Source organism: Prenolepis imparis, unplaced genomic scaffold, assembly GCF_030444845.1.
Source record: "Prenolepis imparis isolate NDT839.2.m4 unplaced genomic scaffold, iyPreImpa1.0 SCAF_3, whole genome shotgun sequence".
Classification (NCBI taxonomy): domain Eukaryota; kingdom Metazoa; phylum Arthropoda; class Insecta; order Hymenoptera; family Formicidae; genus Prenolepis; species Prenolepis imparis.
The window spans coordinates 6504921-6527344 of record NW_028141161.1 but is presented as its reverse complement, the minus strand read 5'-3'; the positions used below and the strand labels follow the sequence as shown (position 1 = coordinate 6527344).

The window sequence follows — 22424 nt, the reverse complement described above, 5'->3', positions numbered from 1 at the left end:
ACGTGGAATGACTCATATATCTACATCTATCTACATTAAAAAATACGTTCAATATTCGAAACAGGTCCAATTTTAGTCCGTTTAGTCCTTAAAATGGACATTTTTTGATTGTCCAGAAAAGTAACACTAGATATCTTTAAAATGTCCTAAAGATGTCTAAGGCTCTAATATAGATGTTATAAATATGTACAAAACGTCCAATATGTATATTTTTAATGCGTTTTTAAAACGTCATTGTGCTGTCTGGGATGGACAGTCACACTACCATAAACATAAATGAGTTTACACTTAAGTTAATGAGAGTTAATTCTTAAACAAGAGCATGCACCACGATTCTGATTAAAAATTATTTCACGCTTACATGACAATTATATTCAAACACATTGTTTCATAAACAATTTTATCTAGCTTCATTGATGATCTCTTCGTTGAAGAGATTAAATTAATCTTATAATTATAAGAATAATTAATCTTATATTTATAAAAATAAGGGACGCACACACATATACATATGCACACTTCCTTTTATCATTTTTACATTGAGGTTAATATAATATAAAATAATGTATGGATCGATAAACACCAAACAACAACAAGCATATATTATCTCCACTTAGTCTCAAAGAATTATCTGTGTAAATGGGGCACCTACTATTTCCGCTACAATTGAGTTTACTATTTGTGTTCTGCGTCGATTTAATTATCGCCAAGAGTAACATCACTCGCTGCAGCGCGATAAATCCTTATTGTCTCTCTTTCCCCTCCCCCCCCTCTCTCTCTCTCTCTCTCTCTCTCTCTCTCTCTCTCTCTCTCTCTCTCTCTCTCTCTCTCTCTCTCTCTCTCTCTCTCTCTTTGGAAACAAGAACATGACCTTTATTATTTGGTCTTTTGGCACGATGTTGCATATAAACTCTGCGTTGTTGGTTACTTCTTATCATGCACAATATACTCAATAATTTCAATTTTCTTATTATCTTGCTCCACGCCTCTTGCGTATAAATATAATAAATATAATAAATTAAATAATATATTAATAAAATAATACTTTTACTTGTGCTAAAAAATTATAAACATTATCTCGTAAAAAAAAATTATGAGAGTTTCAAGAGAATCTACATTTCTAATAATCTATTTTATATATACTTACATGTACTTGTATAACAAATATCTGCATTGATTCTTCGTTATGTATAACTTTTCTTCTACAGTTTTCCAGTGAAGTGTGGAACGCAAGAACTGTATGTGCGAGATATGAGTTTCATATATATTTATAACGACGGCTATATTTGTTGCGGTCTCTTTAAAGTAAGCGTGCAAATGACGTCCGTGCGGTGCAACAACGGCAGAAGTTTTCTTCCCGACGCGAGATGAATTCTTAAACGCGGCACCTGCCGTTATACGTTGACGTAGCGTGAGGCGAGGATGCACCAAAGAGATGCCTATATTTATAAATTCCCATTCGGGTACACCCGTACAAGTTAATCTTTCCAGATCCTAGCTTTTATTTATCAAGAGAGAGAAAAATCTCTCTCTCTCTCTCTCTCACACACACACACACACACACACACACACACACATTTGTTGGAGTGTTACGACGATGTGGACGATTTAAACGTCGCGCCAAACGGCACAGGATACTAAAGCGAGGTAGCGACAAGCCAAAAGGGGGCGCAATCATTTCTTTTGAGCACATGTCGTGCGATGTATACTGTTCCTTTTGTTTTTCTCGGCCTGCGCCCTCTATAAAATATCCCTTTTTTCTGTTCTTCTCTACTCTTCCCTTTTTACTTCGGACTGACTGCGCTACAGATAATTAATTACTTTTGTTCAACTGTAATCCAGCACTATACAAGTACTGAATAAATATTATCTTTTCTGAACAACTTACATGTGGTAACGATACTTACTGATATCACGGTCCTTGGTCGCATCACCGTCGCGTGTATTTAACGTGTATAAGTTCAACATTTATTTTTAAAATTTTAAAGAAAATGTTACCCGAGCAATTAAGAAATAGGTTACAAATAGTAAGAAACGTGAGTGAAAGACAAACATGACAGGCTGAGGACATTGTATAATACAATTTCGTAGAACTACGAGTGCGCAGAAGAGTATGTTTTATGAAAGAGTGAAAATATATAATGCCTTACCAGCTGAGATAAAACGATGCAAAAAAATTGAGTTCTTTAAGAGAATGTTAAAGGAGTATGTTATTATTAATGTAAACTAGACTTGTATACAAATAGCTGAGAAAGTTAATAAAGATCACACACACACACACGCGCGCGCGCGCGCGCACCGGCGTGATTCTAAACGCGTCAAAATTTCTTTGAACCGCCTCAATCAGTTTTATTGTTAGACATCCGTGTCTAGCAAATAAAGAAAGAATAGAGAAGAATTTATTGCAATTTCATATAAAAAATATGCTATCAAATCAATGGAAACTGAATATTAAATTTGTGATCAATAGAGCTATTATTTCTCTTCGCTAAAAACTTTGGTTCTTTTAACAAAATTGTGTATACTTCTATTTTTCATTATTTTTTTTTGTGATCTGTTACGTAACGGTAACATATATACTTTTTTAAGGTCCATTTTCTCCTTTTCACAAAAAAAAACTTATCCTAATTGCGCAATATCCTAATTAGAAATGGGATCAAGTTCAATATCTACTTAAAAATCCGAGTCAAAAATCAAGTTTCATTTCTAGGATTCGAATATTTAATATTCACAAGAAATAATTCTTCATATTGTACTTATTAAGTAATCGAGTCTAGAACAGTTATATTCGAATTTTAGATTGAGTAGCTACAAGATTTGAAATAGTACTTGCAAGTATCTTTCTACCGTAAAAAGAATTGAATATTTTATAAATAGTACTCAAACTCTAAGATAAAAAATATCTATTTATAATATTTGCTACACTGCCCATTCAACTATCCACCTCATTTTTTCCGAAATACTCATAAAAGAGAGATTCGAACATACTTGATCCAGATTCGAATGTACTTGGAAGTACTGTTCTTGTTTTTCGAGGTACTTATACAGAGTCTTATACAGTTCGAACCTATCTCGTCTAGATTCAAATCTACTTTCTGAAAGTACTGTTTTCTTTTTCGAAGTAATCATAGAGAGTTCGAAATCAATGTAAACAAATTCGAACCTATTTGTAAGAAATCCTATCGCTAATCCTAATGGCTTTTTTAAAACTTACATATGGTCACGTTGACGGTCACGATGCTCGGAGTGTCTGACGTGTCGATCCTCTGAAATGCCATAGATACCAGCTACCGCGGCCATACCTCAATCTCCACATGCGCTGGCGATCTATAAAGCCTTATCAAGCTCATAATCCTCCTGCTGGACGCTGTTACAAGCGCCACTCATCCAGCATAATCATCGTGCATCGAATAACCTGATCGTACATCGAACACGTTTTCTATTTCATAAAATCAAGTTTCCAAAATCGAATACTCGTCCGTCTCGCTTTCAATGCGACGAATAATGTGCGCGCTTCCATAAACGGACGAATCCACTTTTTCCCCTCCCCTCTTAATTCTGCCTCTTCAAATTGAAAGATTTGCATTAATTGAGCTTAAGTTAAGAGAGAAAGATTTCAATATGGAAATCCTCAGGTTTTCACCTAATTTAAGAGCATTACAACGAAACGGTCAGTTATTTCTAATTTGCCGTTTTGGAATCCACGAGCAATTTTCTTCTAACTGGATTCCTTCTATCGTCAGAGATTCAGGAAATGTAAAGAGGAATCCATAAAAATATAGACCAAATCGAAATCATGTGTATATGTGTGTATTCGCTAATTTATTCTTTCTTTCTTCCCGAGCATAATAATAGCATGGCGACACGTCAGCGACGCAATTGCAAGATCGATTTACACGCGTCAAACACACTTGAGGTCGCAAAGTTTAATCTTTATTTTAATTGCAACTTTTTATCCAAATTCGGATACCATAAGCAGCAAGGGTAAAAAGAGGTGCGGAACAAGAAAAACGGATATCTCTAGATATTTTTTCGATCATTTATTCGACACAAATGGACATAACATTTTGCGTCGCCACAATAATAATTAGGATAGGAGAGAAGAGAATTGTTGTTTCTCTCTCATTATAAAATAACTATAAAACAACGAAAATCATAATTTCAGCCTTAAAACCCGCTCGATCTACGTGAAATAGTCGAAACACTACTATCATTTTTCTGCAATCCGTTATTCCATTTCCTCGAAAACCAATTGGGAGTATACATACATTGTCAATGAAATCAAATGGATTCAGACACACTACTCGACGCGATTTTACGATGCTGTTCGCTGCTTCTGCCGCGGCGAGCTTTCATCGATCAGCTCCGGTCACGAAAACGCGGCTACACTCGATACAGTATCGCAACACAATTTTACCGTCCCGTCTAAAAGTTCCTTAAATTTTCCAACAACCGAATAAAAAAACGTTTCCACAATCGTCGGACGAAGAACGATTTTTTTCGCGATCATCGATCGTTGCAATGAAGTCGTTTGCACTCGTGTAAAGAGGATTCGCAGTTTATTCGACAATTTGATTTTCAAGCAGAATTCGATGAAATTTATAGGTAAAATAAGAAAAAGAATAGAATAAAATAAAACCGCGAAAATTAATCGTACGAAGTAAACGTTAATTGAGATTGCTTTTTAAAAATACAACGGAAACATTATTATTATTCGTTATTATTCGAGGAAATCGGCGATCGGCCACATTCGCGATTAAAAACTTCGCGAGTTTAATCGCAGGTACAACGGCACGTAAGTTATGCCATTGTGCGTCTGCATAACACGTGGTTCGATTGGCCGTGACACGTTTTCGAGCTGCCGCGCGCTCGTGTACTCGCGGAAATTGTAGAGTCGCGATGCCGACGTCGTGACTGATTGACGGCGAAATTACAATCGGCGACCTTGGAGTCATAAGAAAACCAACTTCCCGGTTAGTTTGTTTCTATATTAGTAAGGAACGCGTGCGATCACTCTATACTCCGTTCAACGAGAGAACGTGCGCATAGACGGGCAAAATAGGAAAAGATGGTGCTTCGGGAGCCTAGTGCCATTCATTGCAGGCATTAACAAGTTAAATAAGTAGTGAAGGAAGAGACCATGGACGAAAACCTGCCCAAAACGGACGAATTTTCGTCCGATCCGATGCACGTTCCCTTGTTGAACGGAGTATAGTACGGGCGCTTCCTCACATCATCTTCAGCGCAGTTTTCTCTCATCTTTTTCTTATCTTCGTTTGAGTATAAATATTTAGGGAGAATATTATTTTTAGGGCTCCTCAATTTAATAGAGGTGTATTTGATAGATTTTTTACCAAGAATGTCGCAAACGATCAATAGTTTTCGAGATATCAATGTTTCAAAATTTTAATGTTTCTTTTTCTTTAATATATTGAGATTTCAAAATTTTTTTGCAAAAGGTCATTTTCATAGATATTTTTCATCAAATTTTTTAATGTAACAAATCTAAATTTAATCAAAAATAGGTTTAAATTAGGTTAGAATTTTTTCGGGATGGGGGTGCAGTAAAGCTCCTCTCTACGCTTTCATTTTACAACCCGCACAGCATTTTATATTTCAGATACATAGCAGATACATAAAATTTGAAATGTTGCTATATAGTAGATATATAGCAATACATATGAATCATGTACCAGATACATGTTTAATACCGATGAATGTCCGCTTTATAGATACGTAATTTACGTTACATATTAGATACATATGATAATATATATTCGATACGTGTTAAATACGTAAATTATGTATTTTATACGTATCTGTAATATTGCAAATACGCGTTTAAAATGTAATGTATAGATAATTTATCCATATACATATATATATATATACACACATAACCACTAGCGGATCCTGGGGGGGGGGGGGGGTTAAACCCCCCCTTGCAAATTAAAAGAAACAGTTTTGCTGAATCCGTTTAAAAAATATAAATAAAGAAAAACAAACGTTAAAGAGCTATCGACGTCGTTGATCCTGCAGTAAAAGCTAAGCATGAAATCAAAAATATTAAATCAAATAATTTTGCAGAACCCCCCCCCCCCATTATCGACGTCAGGATCCGCTAGTGCACATAACTAAATATATTCTTTTCTAAATGTACATATAGTATCATCAATTGTTGTGAAGAAAGAGTTATTGCGACTTTAAAAGAATGATATCTCAAAAACTATGGATCACGCATTGTGATTTGCGGCATTCTTCTTCTGATAAAAAAATCCTATAAAAATGATCTCATCAAATTGAGAAGTCCCGGAAATAACATTCTTGCTAAATACTTTTTATCAATGAAAATATTATTATAATATTGATAATTTGCAAATTGCGAGCGAATAAAAATAGAAAGATCGTCACAAACTTCTATTTAAAGAGAAAAGTCGTCTTGAGCAAAAATTAAATAAGTGGATGCTTTCATCAATGCGCATTGCTTTCATTGGCACCAAATTATAACGCGCACAGAGTGCTTGATCGCGAGATGCAATTAGCTAATTCATGTCACTGAATCGTAAAGTGCACTTTACACGATGGACAGATGGAGATGCGCGTTACCTATAAAACCGGATATCCTTCAAAGAAATCTGAATACCAGAAAAACAAAGGGAGGAAATAAAGATTAAGAAAAAGATATTGCTCGTTTTTATCGAAGAAGCTCTGTATACGTTAAAAAGAAAAATATGCATTTTCTAATTGTGTGGCGAGGTTAAACAAAAAGAGTTGTATTAAAGTGTTACTTTAAATGATTTCTTCTTTTTGATGTTTATTTGACATGATTCAACGATATAATGGAAATAGGAAGATTCATCATCCGAAAACTGCCGATGACTCGAGAAACAAAAGAAAGCGCCACTCTACTCTCCGGATTTATTCTATATAGGAAGAGTGGAAATCCTGCAAATGCGGCAAAGCGAGTATAACCGCATCTCGCGATCGGTTGCCATTGAGTTACGCGACGTTGCTCTAATTCGCGTGACAACAATGAGTCAAACAATGCGCATTACAACTTCTCTCACGCACGTGCAAATTTGCACTAATATGTGAATAATGGCCGCTCTCGTTTTTTCCGTTCCGGCAAACGGAAATTGCGATTACAACGCAATACGTTATAATTTGCGCGTCGATCAATGACGAGCTTTACATCGACCGCGGATTCCGGCCACAGAGAATTAATAATAATAATCGACTGCACGGAAGTATTGTTTCTTGCGATAATCAAATGTAAAAGAAACCGTCCCGTTAAAAAAAAGAATTGTAAACTCGTTTAGACACATACAATAGTATAGTATAATATAATAGATGTAGTATAGTATAGTCGATGTAGTATAACATAATAGACGTATAGTAGATGTAATATAGTATATAGCAGATGTTATACAGTACAGTATAATATATATACTGGAATATAGTAGAATACAGTATAGTATAGTAGATGCAGTACAGTGTAGTACAGTAGATGTAGTGTAGTATAATATAGTATATTACAGTAGATGTAATATAGTAAGTGTAATATAGTATGCTATAGTTGATAGATGCAATAGTAATTTATAGATTAATGAAATTGTGCGGATGCGGCGTAGCAAAATGTTTTGTATCAACATGTAATTATATAAAGCGACAAGCTACTTTGTTTCTATAATAACATATTGAACACGTTGGCTTGTAAGATTGTATTCGATAGGGAAAATGTGAGGAGGCCGCCCAAATTTCAACGCTGCAGAGTCGCGTGACCGCGCGATACGATTTATCAACAGATAAACCTCCCGTAAAATCGCATTCATTCCGCAGGTTGTACTTTGACATTGCTATTTTAATTAACGCGCAAAGTGCTTATTTTAACTGGTCAGTCGGCAACCGTATCAATCATCGCGACGAAAGTCGTCTAAGCGATAATGTCTTCATTTCACGGGTGACAAATGTATCGCAATTTATGATGATATTTTGAATAAAGTGAAGACCTTATATTTCCTCATCTGATTCTCGCAAATTTTCCTAATCTTAAGATATGATATATGATTACATCTATAGCTTTGTATTAAAATTGCTGGTGGATACCTTGGTCCGTTATTGCAACCATTATTTATAGTATATTGATTTATTTTAAACAAACAATTCAAACAGATTCATAATCGCGAGTGCATATCCGTTTTCAATTTTAAGATCAACGTCTCTCAAAAACCGAACAAACCAGAATCTTTACCAAAGATAAACTCACAATCACAATCATCACAAAGTCAACACAACACATTTTGAAACCTTCAAATGATTCACTCACGCGAATGTTTCATTCGATCTATTCGCGAATCGTGTATTATCGAAAAACAATTTTACGAGTTTTCCATTACATGCACATACGACTATAATAATTACTAAACGAGTCCGATGTAGTGCATTTACAAGAAATTTGTTTCATTTTGCGCACGTCAACCCGTTTTCACCCATTCATTTTTTTCAAAATATGCATCGCATTTTACTATAAGCTAATTATGAATAACAGAATCTTTTGAGTTTTTTCTTCTCTGTGAGACTCATGAATGCGTTTTGTTTTCTCTCGTTCGCTTGAGATCACCGCGGCTGCTGCTAATCTCTGACAAGGGCGTCTACTACTGTCAACTATATTCAGAAAGAACGAACATGAGCGACAAGTCCTCCTACAGAGGAATGGGCAGGAAGAAAACGAGTTAATCGCACAGCAAATGAGCTATTCCTTATCGCGAGCGCACCCTCGATGACTATCGCGACGATACTCGCAGAGGGTGGCGAGAAGACGACCGGCCGGCAGTGTGGCTGCCTTAGTTTGTTCAAGGCGCGTGCCACGCCGTCCTTCCAAGTCCACCCTTGTACAACTTCCACCACCACAACACAATTGCCCCCACTAACGATGCCCTCCCGCATTCCGAACGTCACTTCCACCCTTTGGAGGCGACCTATGGGGCGCCCCTTGCGTTGCTAACTCGATATTTCTTCCGCATTCGTGCATCGAAGACGATCAAGTACATCCACCGGTTTCCTGAGGGACTATAGAACAGAAGGCAAGAAGAAGGACGCTTGCGTCGTTAACCGGAAGTAACATCGCGAATCTGGCAAGTAAGTCGATTATATCCGCTGACTTTTTCAAAGTTTAAATTCCTCTGTAATGGTAGCTTTGATTTTTTCGAGAAATTATCGCGTTTAGAGCTCTACTATCGAGGATAAACGTTTTTTCGCTATTTATTATACATTAAAGCTAGGCCGTGAGAAGTTCAACTATTCGCGATCAGCGTTGTAAGTGACGACGGGAAAATTAATACGTCTAAGTCACACAAATGATTAGAGCGTCGCTCCATAAGAAGTCATGGTATCAAATTGCCGTCACGATCTAAGAAGTTACGGGCTTTCGGTTGGTGTTATTGATACAAGTAAATTTAGTCCCGACTGTATTTCCATCATCTATTAATATCGGACGATATCGATGGCGCGGCTATAACTTTAGACCGAGGTCTGGTTATTACATACTTAATGCGTACTATGCGTCAAGCTCGATTCAGACAGATTGATACTATCAACGCATTCTACCCCTTCCCCATTTTTCCCTCTCCCTTATTAATCATTTCATAATATTTTAATATAAAAACATAAAAACAGGAGAAACCATATAGGTATGATATTGAATTATAATTTTATATATAATCATAAAGTGAAAAATTTTGTGTATCCACGATTTGATAAAGTATATCTCCGCGCTACTTTAGCAAAGGTCAGGATCGCCTTCCACAGATTGTAGAAGTTGATGTTTATTATAGGTTTTATAATCTCGAAACTCTCGTCGTTCACCCCATTGAGCACTTACTATTGGTAATAATAGTTTAATATAAAATCCAAGGGCAAATAAAAGTGCACCTATGTATATAACGTGGGCGAGCTACGGTCAAAGGTTAGGTATTCTACTTCCGACGTGACACGGCAAATGTCGATTCTTACGAGATCGCGCTCTTAATTATCTGAAAAACTGCATCAATTTTATGTATATATATTTTTTTTTCTTAATATCGTCGTTTGTAAAACACAAATTACACGTGTGCTCGAGAATATCGAGGAGGGCACATTATGAACTCCGACAATTGATCGTAACCAAGTTGAGTCATAATGTCAGACATTATCGTCTGAGCCGAGAGAGAAAGTTGCTCTAAGAGATGCGACATACATTTCGCACATGACTGTCTTACTAATGAAATCGGGCGAGTGCGTAGGTGCGCGTTAATCACCACTCAGCAAGTCCATTAGCAATAAGTTAATCGTCATTAATTGAACTTCCGTAATAAGGCGATGGCGCACACAAATCTCCACAAGCATTCTTTTTCTCAGATTTCCGCAGAAAATTGTAAAAAAATAGTATACGTCAATTATAACTGCAACTATTGTTTCTGATTAAGTCAAATAATAGCAAGACTCTTCTTCATATATCTTCGAAGAAATACGTTGCCGAATTATTGTAATTTTTAAAAATTAGGGGTTCGTTCAAAAATAAATGCAATGCAAACAAACGTAAATTTGATTTTATGCTTAGACAGTTATATCTGTGCACAGTCAAAGCAATGCTCTCTCTCTCTCTCTCTCTCTCTCTCTCTCTCTCTCTCTCTCTCTCTCTCTCTCTCTCTCTCTCTCTCTCTCTCTCTCTCTCTCTCTCTCTCTCTCTCTCTCTCTCTCTCTCTCTCTCTCTCTCTCTCTCTCTCCCCCCCCCCCTTCTTCCCTCCCTCTCTCGCTCTCTGTTCATGCTCAAAGGATAAACGAAGCAATTGCAAATGTTAAAACAAATTCGTTTTTACGAATAGATGCTATCGCATTCTGGTTAGAAGCTATCACGAATTCGACTGACAAGAATTATAGAGGTAGTATCGAAATATCAAATTTTGAATATATTTTACGCACAGGTATTTTCTTTTTCCAAGTAGGAAAAATCTCATCGCTAGAACTTCGTTTATCCACAAACCTTCGATATTGATAACGCCCATCCGCATTAAATAATTATATTTTCTGCACGAACGAGTCTGCAACCAACAAGTAGGAACCAACATAAATTTAATTTCATGAATAGTTACCTCGGTAAGTAGATACACAGATGCAGACAAACGGAGTGAATGCACATTTATATGAAGATAATCAATATAGATACCTTTGCGGGAAGACAAAGTAACTGTGTCCATTAAAAGACGGACAAAGTAGATGTGTATACAGGGTGTCCCATTTTAATGTCCCACCCCAAATAACTTTTTTATTTTTGATTGTAGAAAAAAATGTTTCAGACAAAAGTTGTATGGTTTCGAGGAGGACATAAGATGGTGCCATTAGTTTGACCTTGAATAGTGGCTTGAAGGACACGTGAAGGTCACCTTCAATTTCTTAAATGAAACTACCTACTTTTCATTACATATTCTTCTAGCTTATATCGAGAGCTTTCCAAAACCCTATAATTAAGTACCTTTTTGTTAAGTACTTTTTAAGTTATGAGGCAAGATCGGGGCACGATCCGTGTTTTTGATCTTGCCTTGACCGGCCGAACCTAACCTAACCTAACTTAACATAACCCTAACCCTAACCTCTTAAATATAGAGAAGCCTTATATATTGTAATGCTTATATAATTAATTAGTAGAATTCTACTTATAGGAAGAATTTAATAACAAAATTCTAAAATATAAATAGCTATTTAGTTTATTTGCACAATATTATATAAAATATATCTATATGTTCGCCCTCGTCTATTTTTTTTTTAATTAGAATACGTCGCGCCATCCAAGCAGAGATCAAGATTTCTTTCGGAAAATTGTCGATAATGCAGTTACCATGCAGCGTGCACGGATCGCTTATCGATTTCGGCACCCAGTGACCTATTTTCAAATCGAGCCCGAGAAAGCTCTCGTAAGGACACGAACGGCGCCGTTTTTGGCGAAGATGCCTGTTTAAATCTTTCCGGAAAAACGACTCGATGACGCCTTTTTGGCATCGTGTACTCTTTAATAAGTCAATACGGACACCACCATCTTAAAATTTGTGCGATTGTTATCTTTTACACGAATTTTATCTTATTATCTGAGTAGTTATTAAAAAAGTTATCGGAGAAGATGACACATGAAATGGCGCATGTCAAAACGAAAAGTTAGTCAGTACATCAAACGGAAAACATTTGAGAAACTTGAAAATACATTTATCTAACAACGTTTTTAAGCTGCTAGACAATATATCTTCACAATATATCTTGTATACAATTTAATAAAAATATTAATATTAGCAAATATTTTATGAATCTGAATATGTACAAAATATATTTGAATATCTAAAGAATTACGAAGAATATTCGAAGTATATAGTTTTGTATATATATCTGAAAAGTAATCAAGATGTATAACGAGACTTTACTCTGTCTCTCTATTGTTTTAATTATTTTAGAAAAGTTCTGAAGCGGTGCACGCGCACGTGTACGACACTGCATCAAAGTGACTGCATGCACGCTTAATAGGTTCGTGTTTCGCCGTTCTCAGCGGTAATGGTCGATCTTCAGGGTCTTTCGGTTCGTCAAGGACTTCGGGACACCAAGAGTACTAGATCGATTATTGCGAGCGATCGACTAAACCGCATTGACCGAGGTTGTTATCCCCTTATAAATACATCGTTTCGACTACTACCTGTATTCTGCTTTTAACAACATAGGCTGTTGAAGTTGTCTCGATACCGATGCACTTTAACACTTTAATCCGCCTGCTTGCATCAACATTGCAACTATAATCGATCGATTAGAAATGAATAGAATTTGACAGGTAGTGTAATTATTAGGTAAATAAACAGTAAATAAAACATTGAACTAGCTTAAAATCAATGAATATTGATTACATACACACATATATCATATACAAGGTGTTGCAGAAGGAATGGTCACTATTCTAGGACATGATTGTACACATCATTTTAAACAAAAGTTTATATAAATATGTATCCTATTCTGGACGATTATAAAGATACAACATGTTCAATCTAAAAACGAGAATTTATTTATTAATTTACAATTAGTAAAACCAAATTCTATGAAACAATTACATTAAATTTTCCTGTTACCATAATTACGAATGTAAACATTAGATCACGTTTGATAAATCGTGTATTTGAAATTTTTGGTTTCTGGTGTAAATAAAATACCTCATTCACTCATACCAAAATTATTATTAATTTAATTAAAATTATTATTATTAATTAATTAAAATTATTAATTATTAATTATTATTAATTATTCAAATTTATTGTAAACTTAAAATTTAATATAATTGTTTCATAGAATTTGGTTCTATTAAATTAATAAATGTATTCGTTCTTAAGACTGAACGCTGTAACTTTAGAAATTTGCCAATAATAAACATTTGTAACATATGTTACAATTTTTCATTATCGGCAAATTTTTTTGTTTATTATTGGCGGCAAAAAGGTTTGAAGATTTAAAGTTTACATTTTAATTTCTTTTTTTTTGAAAAAATTTTTCACCATAATTTGTTTCTCAATTGCAGATTTTACAAAAAAGGTCCATTTTGCAACATTTTCTTCAAAATGGTATAATATTCATAAAAAAAAATCGTAGAATTTTTGAAATATGGATTTCTTAGAAAATTAATGAGCTTAAAAACTCATATTTTTTTGTACTTGGGAGCCGATTTCTCTGAGGTATGCAAAAATTTTTTAAAGTTATTTTTTCCCCATTTTTTAACGTCTATCTTCAACGTTCGCCATTTTGTATAACATTTTTTCTAATTCAATTTTGCTCTTTTGTGTTATTAAGAGAAATGTTCAAGCTTTAATTTAAACTTTGGTCCATCTCAATATAATGACTTTTACTGAGTTATCGCAATTCAAAGATGTCAAAAAATTGTGCTAAAATTTGGTGGCCCATTTCTTGTGTGTGTGTGTGTGTGTGTGTGTGTGTGTGTGTGTGTGTAATAAATTTTTTACTTTTGTATACGTTTGTACACTGAAAGAGAGAGAGAAAAAGATTGAGGAGGGAGGGGGAAGGGAAAGGGAGGGAAGCAGGGAAGGAGGAAAAGAGGGAGAGAAAATATAGGTATATTGATATAATAAAATCTACATACATACACGCGCGAATAAAGATTAATTGATATTTCAAACGTAACACGCGCATGGATGGCAAAACTTGTGAGGTTAATTGATTTAATTGTGGAACATCATTTTGAACTGCGCCAAATTATTTTCGATGAAAAACAATATCTCGAGCCAACGAGTATAATTTAAGCGAACCACGTTTATTTTATAGAAAGTTTAATTAACATGGTATGCAAGTGAAGTTATAATAATCCTCAAAACTTCGGCAGACGATCCGTCATTACGATAATTAGGATGGCCCACTTCAGAAAGTGACACGTGGGTATTTGAAATGAAGGTGGGGGAGGCCCCCTCCCCCTCTCGCAATTAATGCGTTCCTAAGAAATGACGTGTAAATTGAATTTCATTCAGCGTCGTATAAAGCAACAATGTTTTGCATGATAGAATAAATGATAAAATATAATCTTACGTGGATTTCCAAAACTAAAAGCGCTAACTATTAATAAACCAATTACACATCTTCGTTAACAGAAAAATATAGTTATATAATTTAAGTTATGACAAAAATTTATAACACTAGACAACACAAGCGCGCGCACGCCATTATCCGATTTCATGTAATGACTTTATATAATTTTATTTTAAACAACTGTCAAAATATGAACCCTCGCGATGACAGCTCGAAGCTACGAATATAACGCCCAACGCGAATCGAGACATCCAATGAGCATCACGGAAAAGCGACAACAATAAACTTCGATATATGCGAGTATCGACTTTACATGCCTTTTTTAGAAAAGGAAAAAATGTTTTGTTTTTTTTTTCTTAATAAATAAGTAGATTCAATGTTTAAGAAAATTAAAAGTTGAGAACAATGAAGTTTGAAAGCAAAAAGTTTTTATTCATTATAAGGAACAATATGTAAGATTCTCATAAGAATTTCGTATTGATGCACTTCTGCTATAGCGAATAATAATAATAACACTTCTTAATGTTTTTCCATTTGGTCCACTTTCTCTTTCTACTTGACGAATAAAGTAAAACTGAAATAAGTGCCAGCCGAAATAAATGCAATGATGTACAGATACATACATACACGTGGTAAACAGCTGGTCGGTAACTCTGGGTAAATATGTCATTTAAACACACATAAGTGAAGGGAAACACGTGACATTCAAATGCATCTGGTTATCATTATCATAGATATGGCCGAAACAAGGAAGACAAAATAGACAAACAACCGTTAGCATCTTCTTCTCCCTCTCTCATATACTTAAAAACTTACTTAAAAATGTTCAAAACAAATACTGAACATTTTTTAAAATTTGGCTTTAAAAGTATATAATAGAAATAATTAATATTCCTTTTCTCTTAATACACTTATTAAGCAATATATATTTTGTAAATTGTTGTAATATTCTCTTAGAAGCGACGTTTATTTTTTGCCAAATTTCAATTTGTCGCCATGCATTCAGCGCATCGCAATATCGATCCTTAATTGCGCTCTTGTTTAAGATATATTAAGCGTGTGTATTGAATATGCATGATAGACAGATCATCTTGTACGAGCGATTTGGCGAACGTTTAATTCAAATTTATTTAACCAAAAATATCATCATATTGTCTAAGACATAGATAATCATAATTCAGGGTTGGGAAGTAATGCGTTACTTGTAACGCCGTTATCGTTACAGTTACTTTTTTTGTAATGATCGTTACTTTTTTTGTTAGTAACGGTAACGGTAACGCGTTACTTTTTAAAATTAGTAACGAATAATGGTAACGAGTTAGTTTTTAGAAAAAGTAACGGTAATGGTAACACGTTACTTTTTTAGAGTAACGTTCCCAACCCTGTCATAATTCAAAGCAATAGAATTTATGTGCGGATTACTAAATCTGAAATTGAAAACTTATATGACTTAAAATCCAAAATTAAAAAATTAAATTAAAATTATAAAATCCAAGAATGTAAAAAAATCCAAATATCTAATTCAAACATATCACAATTCAAGGATCTAAAATTAGAACACATCAGAATATAAGGATAAAATATTTGTATGAATTAAAACTTAAACTTTTTTTCAAGAAGCTAACAATAAGTATTAAAAAATTGAAGTCTGTTTTTATTTACAAAAAAAATTTTAATTTTTCAACACATAATTATTATCCTTGCATAATCTTGTTCAACTTTCGTCGAACTATTTAAGAACTGATACTCAGTTCTGTGCTTTTAAAGAGAAGAAAAACGGATGAGTTAATTTCATCATAAAATTCGCGTGACGTCGGATGATAACTGCAAAATTGTTTATCACATGTGGGCTTATTATCCTCTCTTTTACACCTTGCATCGTACACAATGCCATAAACAGAATCCCAAGAGTGTTGCCCTACCCATCGACATACGCGAACTTTGTTAAAAACATGTTCCAAACATGTTTTATTAAAAGCAGGAAGTCACAAAATTATTTAAAGAATCATTCATAACAAGAATGCTAGTCAACGAGCTTGCAAGTTCCTTGAGAAGGGACCATGTATCGCCAGAGTAAAAGATTTTCATTAAACTTCGGCAAAAGTTCTTCGACTCCGAAAAACCGCATTTAATATTAAACATGTGCCGAAAATACGGATAAAAAAGGAAAGAAGAAATGGATGTAGAAGAGTGAAATTCTGCGGGAAATGGAAATAGTAATAGAGGAAATTAGGCTACTTACACATGTGAACTATATCGTGTATGTGCGTGTATGTAAGTGTACATATGTAGCTGCGCGATACTATGATGGACTCACCCGCCAGCAACCAGGATCATCTGCATGTTGCATGGAGGCGGCCTCTTTGTCGCTTTTTCGCAGAGGGAGCAGTCCGGAGCGGTGAGTCCTCTAGTTTGGCATGCGGTGACAGAATAGAGCTATAGAATAACTAAAGAGACAAGAAAGAAAGACGAGAAGGTCGCGACCCTGTTCGAAGTTTAAAATCACGGACAGATTCGATAGACTTTTCGACACCGAGATTTCCTCATTTTCATATAATACTATATTAGCTATATTCAGAAATTGACTGCCAGTACTGGAAATCTATACGTTCACGTCACAGATATTACAGATTTTCAGTACTGGCAGTCAATTTCGGAATGCAGCCTGTCCCAAAATTTGCGATCGAAGTACTATAGCAGTTTTTGAAAAATTAAATAAGAAAAGATTTTCATTTCAAGCACTAATTTTTGAAATATAAAAATTTAATAACAAAATATAAAACATAATAAAAATAACAAAATCTAATATAATAAAAAATTGCAAATATTTATTATTAACAATATATTATTAATAATAAATATTTTTTATTTTATATTTATTTTTATTTATTACTAATAATAAATACTTTTATTCTATATTCACACATATACACACATACATGCGTGTATGTGTGTCTAAAATCTTTTTAATCTAAATTTATCTAAATAATTATATATAATAATTTAAATTAAAAAAATCTTGCTAATTTTATTTTAGTGTCGATATTAATTTATAACTATTTCGAACAGAGCCGAAGGGAAAGATGAATAGTGAGAATAGTAAGAAGTTTAAAAATACTCTCTAGAAAATGGACTAGTGGTAATAACAAACAAAGGAAAAAATGTAAAGATTAAATAGTAAGTCAAATAGTAAGAGAAGTAATGAGAGAGAGATAAATAGAGAGAAGTTTTTTTTATACATATATATATATATATATATATATATATGTATAAATAGAATAATTCGGAATTACCATCTAAAATTTTGTATTGTAGAATTAAAAGAAATGACTAATTAAAATAAAGAAAATCAATTTGATTTTTGCTTTACTTAAAGAAATAATAAAATTTCAATTTCTGTTCGCATTTTAATCGATAGTTAATTTATATATATATACAGGGTGTTCCGTAAGTCGAGGTAAATCGCTCGGGAGATGAATGGGGAACCAAAAACAAGAAAGAAAGTTGATACAAACATAGATCCGAAAATGCGTTGTTTTCAAGTTATCGCCATTTTTATGTTAAAATTTGAAATTGCTTTGCTTTCGAATTTTTTTGTCAAAATTAAAACATGAGATGGTTTTTATGAGTTTCAAAACATAACTAAAGTCAAATAAAAGTTGCGGACACACACACACACACACGGCAGAGAGAATTTGGAGTCACTAAATACCACAGGAGTGACGAACTGTGGAGGTCCTGATCTCTGCCAAGGGATGCTAAGCGGGCTGTACCTCCACGTGGTACATCCTGGATAGTGCTAAAGCAGTCCGCTATTTTAATTTACCTCGACTTACGGAACACTGTATATATGTATATATATTTTAAATGTCTAAGGTTAACAAGACAATATTCAAAATTTGGCAAATAAAATTTCATATCAGCAAACATTTGCTTTGCACTTGCTTTGCGATAAGTTCTACTTTGACTCAACTTTGAATTAAAATTCAATTAGGATGTTTAAGAAAGATTTAAGAGAAATTTATAATTTATTATGTATTTAATATGAAAAAGAAAAAGAGAGTTGCAACGTATTTCTAATAAAATTTTTTGCACGAAAAAATTGATTTTATATTTTCTTACGTTTTATTATCATTTTAATATTTTCTAATGTAATTTCCGTTTCTAACATAAAAAAATTTTGCTGGTATCTCCAAATTTTCCTAAATATTGAATGACCTGTAACAGGATTCCAACGTCATAATAGCATAAATTTTTGAACTTATTTTAGCACAAGCTTTTTAGTTAAAACTTTGTACATGTGTAAAATATAGCTACTTTAAAAATTATCAAATCTAATTATTGCATAATTAGTTGTAGATAATTGTAAATAATCCTTATTTTTTCGTATTTCCTTATTATTCATATTTTCGTATGAATCATATATAATTACAAAAATAATAGTATTTTTACATTACTGTAATATTGTCTGATAATTAATTTTTTTATTTATAACTCTTTCTTTCTCTATCTATCTATTCTCATTATGTATTATACAGAGAACATTGAGAGAACATTAAAAGAGGCAAGGGGCTTTTAATAACAGTCTAAGAACAATAAATACATTTCTTAAAGAACTAAGAAGTTACTTTATTTCAAAACAATTTATACTTTAGAACATATATGTTTATAGAGATACCTCGTGGACTAAAATGGAGAACTCTGCGAAAAAATACCATTATCTTTTATATTTTCCTCCTGTTACAGGACATTTGGTATACAGCATGTCTCAGAACTATCGCATTTCCTTTCTACCGCAGATTCTTTGATTAATTTAAAGTTGACTTTTTCCTTGACAAGAACTTGGAAAGAAAGAAGCATAATTATAGCACAAATCTTCCAATTTGAATTTAATTATTAGGTATTATTATATATGTATCACTAATCTATAAAATTTAATATTAATTAAATTTTATTATAATTAGATATCATTTTTATAATGTCGAGTAAACTGGATTTAACTGAGAAAAAATAATCAACTGAAAATCTAAAAAGTGTATAATTGCACACACATACACACACACACACATATGCAGGACAAAACGCATAAAAGAATTCAAAATAAAATTTTGGCAAAGAATAGGTCCAGCTTCAGAACGAATCCGAGAATCTTGAGCTAAATGAAAAGAAATGCAACAGTTTTGGGATATTCTGTATATACATAGAACATATAAGATAGATAGAGAAGGAGAGAAAAGTACAGCGGCTAACTGGCGATGGCCCAGCTGATCGCCGTGGCGGCTCGCGCTATTGTACCTTCCCGCATGTTGCGTCTAACCACCACCGAGGCCCGTGTGCTGCCCACACGCACACGTCGCAGGACTCTTTTTAACACGGCTTTATCCACTTATTTATACAGTACTGTTCACACTGTGTTCACAATATACAGTCGCACATCTGTCAATGACGGTAGCGGAATTGCCGGCGACGTCGCTTCCCGAGTATTCCATTTTTACACCGCTACCGGAAATATTACCGGGACAAATCCACATTTTCAAATCCGCCCGATGGAGAGTGATCAAGCGCAGAAACGAAACACAGATCATTTTTCATCGTGACGATCGCACGAAAATTACTTTGCGCAAGTGTCATTAAAACAATTTGGCATAGTGAATTGATCTTTACTTCTTTCGCGGTGCTCGAGAATGGAAAGTCTAAAGGAAGAGAATGGATCAGAGAGAGAGAGAGAGAGAGAGAGAGAGAGAGAGAGAGAGAGAGAGAGAGAGAGAGAGAGAGAGAGAGAGAGAGAGAGAGAGAGAGAGAGAGAGAGAGAGAGAGAGAGAGAGAGACAGAGGAAGGAAGAGAGAGGAAAAGAGAGAGAAAGCGTTTCTCTTCGATGGTGTCACACGACCGTGACGTAATGCGTAATACCACCCGGAAAATCCTTTTCAGGATGAGTTTAGACGAGTCCACGATGTGTATGAGCTTTTAAGATTATTTGATCCCGTCTGTGAATTTTCTTTAGCTTTTTTAAATGTATTTCAGTTGGTTGATGTCTGAATGATCTTTTAGTTTTATATATATATTGAGTAATAAAAATTATTGTGTCAAGTTGTTGATTCACAAGTCTTCCTTTATCACTGGCAAGTTTGACAGAAAGACGATCCAGAGAATATATATATCTGCACGGCTGCTCAATTAATGATATTGCAAAGCTGTTTGATCTTGTTGCTATAGATGGGTCCATCTTTAATCACATTTCTCCGCCAAATATATTTGATTGATTTATTCATATCAAGATTCATGAATGGGAAAAATAATGAAAGAAGAAAGAGGAAATATTAAATGGAAATACAAGGACTAGAGAATCGTACAAATAAAAATAGAAACTCTCTTATAATTTTCTTGATAGCAAGTAGGTCTATAACATTCGACTTGTTTCCGCTACTTTGAAGAATCTCGGTTTTTAAATACGGAGATTTTTTAATTAACGATTGAAAATCAAATACTTTAAAATGCAAGATAAATTTGGGATTTCTTGTTAGGACCATCGAACAAATTCGCCGCATTTTTTAAATCATTAATTTAATTACGGTTTAATCTATGAAAACAACTTAAATCTTTAAATGTAAATTATTTTGATTGGAAGAATTGAAAAGGATTCATATAAAACATGATCTCCGATAATCATTCAATGTAAAGCGTACACTCAATCATGAGTATCAGAAGCCTCCCAAATAAGCACATACTTAAGTAGGCTCACCGAAGAGACTAATTTCAAGAATATCAAGAATTAAGTCTCGCAATCAATTAGTTTCGACTCGCCGTCCCACATGACAAACTTGGCATCATAGTTAAACATTACCATATTCGAAGAGAAGCGACGAATGACGTAATAACGCAAGTTTGCTCATCGTGTCCATTACGATGAAGGTTTATCCATTCGAATCATCGTTCACGAGTTCATTTAAATTGTGTTTATCACTTTATCTGAATCACAATGAATCAGCAGATTCATAGATTCCCATGGATCAAGATCTGAGAACGGGGTAGGAATTGGAGAAGAAGAGTTCGAAATAAGATTGAATCACTCGACACACCAATAGCAGACACACACTATGTCGTTCGGTTGTTCACGGCCGGGTCCACCTCAACGACCACGTTGCTCTGGCGACTGCCTTGCGTAACCTTGTCAATTACCGGAGTAGAGAGTACGAGCTGCTTGAAAGGGCACCGGAGAGAAGGCGAGTGGGAGTCCGATCCAACACGCGAAGAGAAGGAGGGAGAGTGGGCGATCACTGTCACAGGTCACTACCGGAAACGCGGCGGAGTAGACTGGTCCACGAAGTGAGCACGTTTCGGCAGCGAGCCCAGTGGGTTTCTGAATCGCCGAGTGGTGCGTGTCGGGACACCAGAAGCGACTGGGTAGGGTGGCAACGGGGAAGTAGGAATGGGAGAAATGATGGAAGCGAGGAGGGCGAGAGAGAGAGGGAGGGACGCAGCGACGCGCGTTTAGGCGGCAACTTCGAGAGCTTCAACGAAGACACTCTCGCCTCGGACTCCACGAACGGATCTTGCGTGGTCCGCGTTCACCGACGGTACACGCAGGGTGAGAGATCGGAAACGACCCCCGACGGGACGGTCAGGGTGGCGAAGGTACAGTGGATGGCGCCGGCCGAGGGCCGCCGTCAGGAACCGCCGCGACGTTCTGTGGAGGCGCCACCGTGGCTGCGAACCCCCGTTCCTCCCTAGGGTCGCGCAGTGCACTCCTGTGTGTCTGTGTGTATGCTTTCGCGTACACGCAATGTGCCTCAACTGTGCTTATACATTCGTGTGGATGCGGATAT

At 34.9% G+C, this 22424-nt stretch overlaps 1 long non-coding RNA gene across 3 annotated transcripts; it reads right to left on the bottom strand.

Annotated features, from left to right (window-relative positions):
* On the bottom strand, positions 1–22424 carry LOC145933932 (uncharacterized). 3 transcript variants are annotated; one of them, XR_014424950.1, is made up of 5 exons: positions 21443–22424; positions 19839–20291; positions 16916–17005; positions 8267–9069; positions 1–3564 (listed from the first exon to the last, which is right to left on the bottom strand). It is a non-coding gene; the product is annotated as an uncharacterized LOC145933932 (long non-coding RNA). The 3 variants fall into 3 exon arrangements; XR_014424949.1 differs by lacking the exon at positions 1–3564 and having other exon boundaries at positions 7092–9069; XR_014424951.1 differs by lacking the exon at positions 1–3564 and having other exon boundaries at positions 7092–9069; positions 19894–20291.